The following is a 7,809-nucleotide window of genomic DNA, read 5'->3' on the forward strand; positions in this document are numbered from 1 at the left end:
ATGGCCCCATGAGATTTTCTTCTCTTTCCATAAATAAATAAAACCTTCAAAATCATCACTTTTGCATGCATACATAACATTAAAAACACAATGCTGTCAGAACCAAAACCAGCCTCAGAAATCGATTTCCACAGGTGTTTTGAGGAAGTGAAAAAGCATCGGCATAAGTGTTTAATATCTAAAGGGAACTATTTTGAAGGAGGTGACATTGACGTAAACATATAAATTAAATTATTTCCATTTACTTATCCCCTCTCAACTTCCAGTGCCTAAAAAATCAGTTTAATTTTCGCCTCTCTTAAGACACTGAATCAGCTCATCTCTACAGACGTCTTTTTCATTCAGTTCTGCGGATCTATTAGGTTTTTATGCCGGAAGAACTTTCGAAGGTAGTTACCTTGCATCCATCTTCTTCATGATAATACGTTCACTATGTTGTTACTAGTAGATTTCCTGCACTTCTCGTTTCTCGTTTATTATTCGACGCATCTCTGTATTAGCAGTATTTAATCTTGTACTGATAATCAGCTGATCACTTGATGCGAAATTTTATTTTTACTGGCACCACGTTTCAATAATTCCTAAGTTTGTAGTATAACATATTGTTTGGAAGTCAACAAACAACATATACCAGCTCAAAAGAATAATTTTTTTCATGGCTATTGCGTACCGATGATTCTGAAGTGTTTCACGTACCACACAGTAATCCACACTTGCAGCTGTTCTGCGGTTGGAACCTGAGATCTTTATTTTTCTTAACCAGAAGGAAAGTAGAGATGAAGGTTTAAATATGGATACGCTGTGTGACGATGTTTGTTTTCATTTTCCTCCTGACAGTTATTGAAAATCGTCAGGCGGTCTAGTATCAGTGAACAGAATGGCCGGCCAGAGTGGCCGAGCGGTTCTGGGCGCTACAGTCTGGAACGGCGCGACCGCTACGGTCGCAGGTTCGAATCCTGCCTCGGGCATCGATGTGTGTGATGTCCTTAGGTTAGTTCGGTTTAAGTAGCTCTAAGTTCTACGGGACTGACGACCTCACCGGTTAAGTCCCATAGTGCTCAGAGCCGTTTGAAGCATTTGAGCAGAATGAACAAAATCAGGAACTTTAACTGATACTTTGGGAGTGAGTTGCTGAATCATACTTATTTCGTAAGCATTTGCACCAATGCGTGATGGCAACTCCGTATTAAATTTCTTCCACGAGATGACGTGGGGAAGTCGCTTTTGATAATTAGGTTGACAATTTCTTGCCTAGATAATGTAAGTGAACTGATTGTATCCTGAGTACATTGCCTTTTATTATATCATGATTTTTGTATCTCATAGAACCGTACTCCTTATTTATAAGGGTTGTCGAAAAATAGTTTCCTGTTTTCGCTTTATCCAAAATGATCAGTGTTAATATTCAGACTCTGTACCACTGCTGCGCAGCGGTTATTTCTCATTGGAACAATGAGAAGACGTATTCGTTCATCATTACGTAATTCATCTCTGCAGCAAACTAGTTCCACTTCTCTTTTGGCAAGTTCCACCAACATACGAGGTCGTTGTTAAGCTGCAGTGCCCAGTGCCTCGTTGTTCTGAGGAGACAATACATACGATAGCGTCTGAAACGTTGAGAACGTAGGATGAGTGATCCACTACTGTATGTCGCGGTAATACGTTTTATTTCTGCACAAAGCATCATTATTTTCGTACGCTGTTCCAAAGGGAGTTGGCTCTAACCTGCCGATACAAAAATAACAGCACGGAATATTAGAGTTGGCGAACGCGTTCCACAAAAGGACATTTTGTGTGAAAGACAAATTGATCAAGAAGAAAGGATTAATGTCTCGGCAACTGCGACAGGGAATCGCCCGTCATGCACTGAGGTAATTGCCCACGACATTCTTCGAGCGGAAAATTCAGGTGTATGCCAACTGAGGTTTCAGTTGAGAAGCGCCTTTGCGCATGATGTACCTTAGATGCCTTCAGCATCGATTTCTGGCTGGACGCACGAATTAAGCGAAACATTTCAACCGAGATTTCCTCGATCTGTGATGTATTCTTGGCAGCACAGGACCCACTCTGAAATCTCTATCAACGTAAGACACATACTCCCACCGATGCACACAGACACAAATATGAATAAATACAGTTGCATTTCCGCTTTCCCTACTTGTTTCTTTTTGTCCGTTATTTCCGTTTGGTTTACCTACCAAGCTTGCCAAAATCATATTCCAACATACCGGATTTGTTAACAACCAATATCCCATATGCAAAAAGCAGAAATCAGATTTGCACCAATCCCTGAGGACAAGAACAAAATATCAGCAGTGTTCTGTAGCCAGCTCATACAATCCTGGAAATCGAAAAAAGAACACATTGACACTGGTGTGTCAGACCCACCATACTTGCTCCGGACACTGCGAGAGGGCTGTACAAGCAATGATCACACGCACGGCACAGCGGACACACCAGGAACCGCGGTGTTGGCCGTCGAATGGCGCTAGCTGCGCAGCATTTGTGCACCGCCGCCGTCAGTGTCAGCCAGTTTGCCGTGGCATACGGAGCTCCATCGCAGTCTTTAACACTGGTAGCATGCCGCGACAGCGTGGACGTGAACCGTATGTGCAGTTGACGGACTTTGAGCGAGGGCGTATAGTGAGCATGCGGGAGGCCGGGTGGACGTACCGCCGAATTGCTCAACTCGTGGGGCGTGAGGTCTCCACAGTACATCGATGTTGTCGCCAGTGGTCGGCGGAGGGTGCACGTGCCCGTCGACCTGGGACCGGACCGCAGCGACGCACGGATGCACGCCAAGACCGTAGGATCCTACGCAGTGCCGTAGGGGCCGCACCGCCACTTCCCAGCAAATTAGGGACACTGTTGCTTCTGGGGTATCGGCGAGGACCATTCGCAACCGTCTCCATGAAGCTGGGCTATGGTCTCGCACACCGTTAGGCCGTCTTCCGCTCACGCCCCAACATCGTGCAGCCCGCCTCCAGTGGTGTCGCGACAGGCGTGAATGGAGGGACGAATGGAGACGTGTCGTCTTCAGCGATGAGAGTCGCTTCTGCCTTGGTGCCAATGATGGTCGTATGCGTGTTTGGCGCCGTGCAGGTGAGCGCCACAATCAGGACTGCATACGACCGAGGCACACAGGGCCAACACCAGGCATCATGGTGTGGGGAGCGATCTCCTACACTGGCCATACACCACTGGTGATCGTCGAGGGGACACTGAATAGTGCACGATACATCCAAACCGTCATCGAACCCATCGTTCTACCATTCCTAGACCGGCAAGGGAACTTGCTGTTCCAACAGGAGAATGCACGTCCGCATGTATCCCGTGCCACCCAACGTGCTCTAGAAGGTGTAAGTCAACTACCCTGGCCAGCAAGATCTCCGGATCTGTCCCCCATTGAGCATGTTTGGGACTGGATGAAGCGTCGTCTCACGCGGTCTGCACGTCCAGCACGAACGCTGGTCCAACTGAGGCGCCAGGTGGAAATGGCATGGCAAGCCGTTCCACAGGACTACATCCAGCATCTCTACGATCGTCTCCATGGGTGAATAGCAGCCTGCATTGCTGCGAAAGGTGGATATACACTGTACTAGTGCCGACATTTTGCATGCTCTGTGGCCTGTGTCTATGTGCCTGTGGTTCTGTCAGTGTGATCATGTGATGTATCTGACCCCAGGAATGTGTCAATAAAGTTTCCCTTCCTGGGACAATGAATTCACGGTGTTCTTATTTCAATTTCCAGGAGTGTAGTTATCAGCGACGAACACTCTATTCTGTGTGTAATACTCATATTAACATAATGATGTGTTGTAGGATAACACTTCCGTACCATACAATGTTCACGAAAACATTTGTTGTTTCCTTTTCTTATTTTCATTAAATTAATCCTGTGCACCTGTTAATGCAGAGCAGAAATTCAGTACGCCAGCAAAATTAGTGTCTCCTGGAAAAAATTGCATTATATTGTGAAATAATAATGGCGAGACCCTGTGAATTAACTTAGAAGGTAGGTAAACGAATAGTAAATCTGCGTTTATGGCATTTGTAGATCTAGAGAAATCTTTTGACAATATCGAATGAACTAGTTTTGAATTTCCGAATGTAGCAGAGAGGGATAGGTTCTTTACAATATGTAAAGAAATTATAAAGCAATTATAAGAGTCGAAGCACGTGAAATGGAGGCAGTTATTGAGAAATGAGTTAGACATTGTTGTAACCTATCCCGGATGTTATTCTATCAGTACCTTCAGTAATACTGTGCAGAAATCTGGAGAGGAAATTTAAATCAGGAAGAAGAAACAAAAACTCAGAGGTTGACCTATGACTTTTAATTCTGTCATAGGTGGAAAAGGAATGACATTTGAACAGTATGGATAGTCTCATAAAGGGAAAATCTCTCCGTCTGAAAAGGCCTTGGAAGGGCCGACGGCACCGACTGGCCGCCGTGTCACCCTCAGCCCACAGGCGTCACTGGATGTGGATCTGGAGGAACATGCGGTCAGCACACCGCTCTCCCCGCCGTATATCATTTTACGAGAACGGAGCCGCTACTTCTCAATCAAGCAGCTCCTCAGTTCGCCTCACAAGGGCTGAGTGCACCCCGCTTGCCAACAGCGCTCGGCAGACCGAATGGTACCCATCCAAGTGCTAGCCCAGCCCGACAGCGCTTAACTTCGGAGATCTGACGGGAACCGGTGTTACCACTGTGGCAAGGCTGTTGGCCCTCGTAAAAGAGGTTATACGACAGTCACCGACAAAAGTACAAGAGGGTTAATGAAATGAGGCTGAATTATATCAGGTGGTGCTAAGTGAATTACATTGGAAAGTAACATAGTATAGGTAGTCAAAGAATATCGTTGATTCAGAAGTCAAATAACTGACTGAGGTCGATACACACAGGCAATGCGAGGAAAAAGTTGCTGAAAAAGATCAGTTTATTAGGATCTAATACAAACTCTATTGTTAGGAACTATTTCTGAAGTTGTGGGTTGTAGGCTACGTGAAACGTGGACGATAATTAGTTCAGACAAGGAGAGAATAGAAGCTTTTGAAATCTTGTGCTACAGATGAATGACGAAGATTAGGCAGAAATATTGAGTAATTAATAAAGAGGTGCTCAGTGGAACTGTGGTACAAATGGATTAACACACGGATACCGTAGGACGAATAGTAAGGCATCAAAGAAATGTCGACTGTCTAATGGAGGGAAGTGTGAGACAAGTACAGTATGCAGGCACAAGAGGATATTGGTCATTGTAGTCAAAAGATGAAATGGCTCTGAGCACTATGGGACTTAACATCTGAGGTCATCAGTCAGAAGATGAAGGGGTTTGCACAGGACAGACTATCCTAGAGAGCTGCATCAAATTTGTCTTCGTACAGATGTCCGCAACAGAAATAACAAATAATACTGACTACGTGGGGAGAGCAATAGCAATAGCAGAATGCGATACCTAGTCTATATAAGATGATAACAGTTGGTTAAGGTAAGGCACACAGTATTCTTATTTTCAAAGTGAATTTTGTTGAAGTTCCTCATTTAATAAATCAACAATGCTAATATTAATTTGTGCTCGCAAACCAAGCAGATACATTTATTACTCATAATTTAAATCCTCAAGATTCAGTTCATATTCATTAGCCCCGCTATAATATTGTATTAAAGAATCGTTAATATGACAGTAATTAGTGGAAGAATGAAAAAATCAAAAGGAACCAAAATGTGGACCGACTATAGGTATATGTATGGTGGAGTAGAACAGCAGAACAGGGTGAATCTTGGAATTGGAATAGTAAGTGGAGAAAGGTCCGCACATCCTAAGATATGTAAGTGAGCGACCATATAATGCTCGATTTAAGATTGAAAGAGGATACATTTATCTACATCTACATCTACCACAACGTTTTATATGTGTTCTTCCTAATTTAAGTTGCTCGTAATTGTAAATACTAGGTATTTAGTTGAACTTACTGTCTTTAGATTTGACTGGTTTATCGTGTAACCGAAGTTCAACGGCTTCCTTTTAGCATTCATGTGGGTGACCTCGTACTTTTCGTTATTTAGGGTCCATTGCCAATTTTCGCTCCATGCAGATATCTTTTCTAAATAGTTTTGAAATTTGTTTTGAACTTCTGATGACTTTACCAGTCGATAAACGACAGCGTCTTCTGTAAACAACCTAAGACGCTGCTCAGATCGTCTCCCAATTCGTGTATGTAGATAAGGAACAGCAAAGGGCCTACAACACTGCCTTGCAGAACGCCAGAAATCACTTCTGTTTTACTCGATGACTTTCCGTCAGTTACTACGAACCGTCGCCTATCTGGCATCAAATCGCGAATCCAGCCACATAACTGAGGTGATGTTCCATAAGCACGCAATTTCACTAAAAGCCGTTTGTGTGGTGCAGTGTCAAAAGCCTTCCGGAAATCCAGAAGTACAGAATCAATTTGAAACTCCTTGTCAACAACACTAAAAAATTCATGCGAGTAAAGAGCTAGTTGCGTGTCACAAGAACGATGCTTTCTAAATCCATGCTGACTCTTTGTCAATAGAACGTTTTGTTCGAGATAATTCATACTGTTCTAATATAAAATCTTCTTTGATGAATGCGTTGCGGAAGATTGTGTTTAATAACTCTACTTTGGCAGCACTGTCGCCAATAGTATTTCCATTGCTATCGCGCACAGAAGGCATTGGTTGTGCCTTGCCGTTAGCGTACTTCACATACGACCCGAATATCTTTGGATTTCTGCCAGGTTTCGAGACAAAGTTTCGTTGTGGAAACTATTATAAGCATCTTGCATTAAAGCCCGGGCTAAATTTCTAGCTTCCGTAAAAGATCACCAATCTCGGAGATTTTGCGTCCGTCTACATTTGGCACTATATTTTCTTTGTTTCTGCAACACAGTTACACCCGTATTGCCTACCACGGAGGATCAGCTCCCTTGTATTTTAATTTGTCTGTTATAAATCTCTCAAGGGCTGCCGATACTACTTCTTTGAATTAAAGCCACACCTGGTCCACAATTGCATTGTTAATTTGAAAGGAGTGAATATTGTATCTCAGGAAGGCGTCAAGTGAATTTTTATCTGCGTTTTGGAATAGATATATTTTTCGTTTATTTTTGGAGGCTTGTTATTAGATTAGACTTATTTGTTGCTAAGACGTTAAGTGTGATTTCACAACCGTTTTCATTCGCGTCTGCTCATGAACTAACTGCTCGAAATAATTTTCAGAGAATGCGTTTATCACAATTTCGGATGATGTTCTATGTGTACCTCCGGAAATAAACATGCATTTTCGCCAACATATCGAGGCTAAATTAAAGTCACTACCAACTAAATTGTATGATTCGGGTACATGTTAGAAATTAAACTCAAGTTTTCTTTGAAACATTCAGGAATTGTATCATCTAAGTTGGGCGGTCGGCAAATGGATCCAATTATTATAATATTCCGATTACCAAGAGTGACCTCTGCCCATGAACTATCTGCTTCAGTTTCGCGACGAGGTAAATTACTTCTAACAACAACAAACACGCCACCGCCAACTGTGTTTAGCCTATCCTTTTAGAACACTGTTAGGTTCGTTACAAAAATTTTGACAGAACTCATCTCCGGCTTTAGCCAGCTTTCAGTGCCTATAGCGATTTGAGCATCAGTGGCTCCTGTTAGCCCTTGGAACTGTGGTGCTTTCCCAGCACAGGTACGACAATTTACAAGTGTTACACCGATGGTTCCTGTGTTCGGCCTGCACTCTTTGTGACTGAAGTCCTTTTTATGTTTTCCCGAGACCC

The 7,809-nt window shown here is 43.2% G+C and overlaps 1 pseudogene; it reads right to left on the bottom strand.

The window, feature by feature from the left end:
• Positions 1 to 4,614: 4,614 nt before the first annotated feature.
• LOC126093828 (5S ribosomal RNA) lies at positions 4,615 to 4,731 on the bottom strand (annotated as a pseudogene).
• Between the last annotated feature and the right edge of the window lie 3,078 nt (positions 4,732 to 7,809).

This window comes from Schistocerca cancellata, chromosome 7 (genome assembly GCF_023864275.1).
Source record: "Schistocerca cancellata isolate TAMUIC-IGC-003103 chromosome 7, iqSchCanc2.1, whole genome shotgun sequence".
Taxonomy (NCBI): domain Eukaryota; kingdom Metazoa; phylum Arthropoda; class Insecta; order Orthoptera; family Acrididae; genus Schistocerca; species Schistocerca cancellata.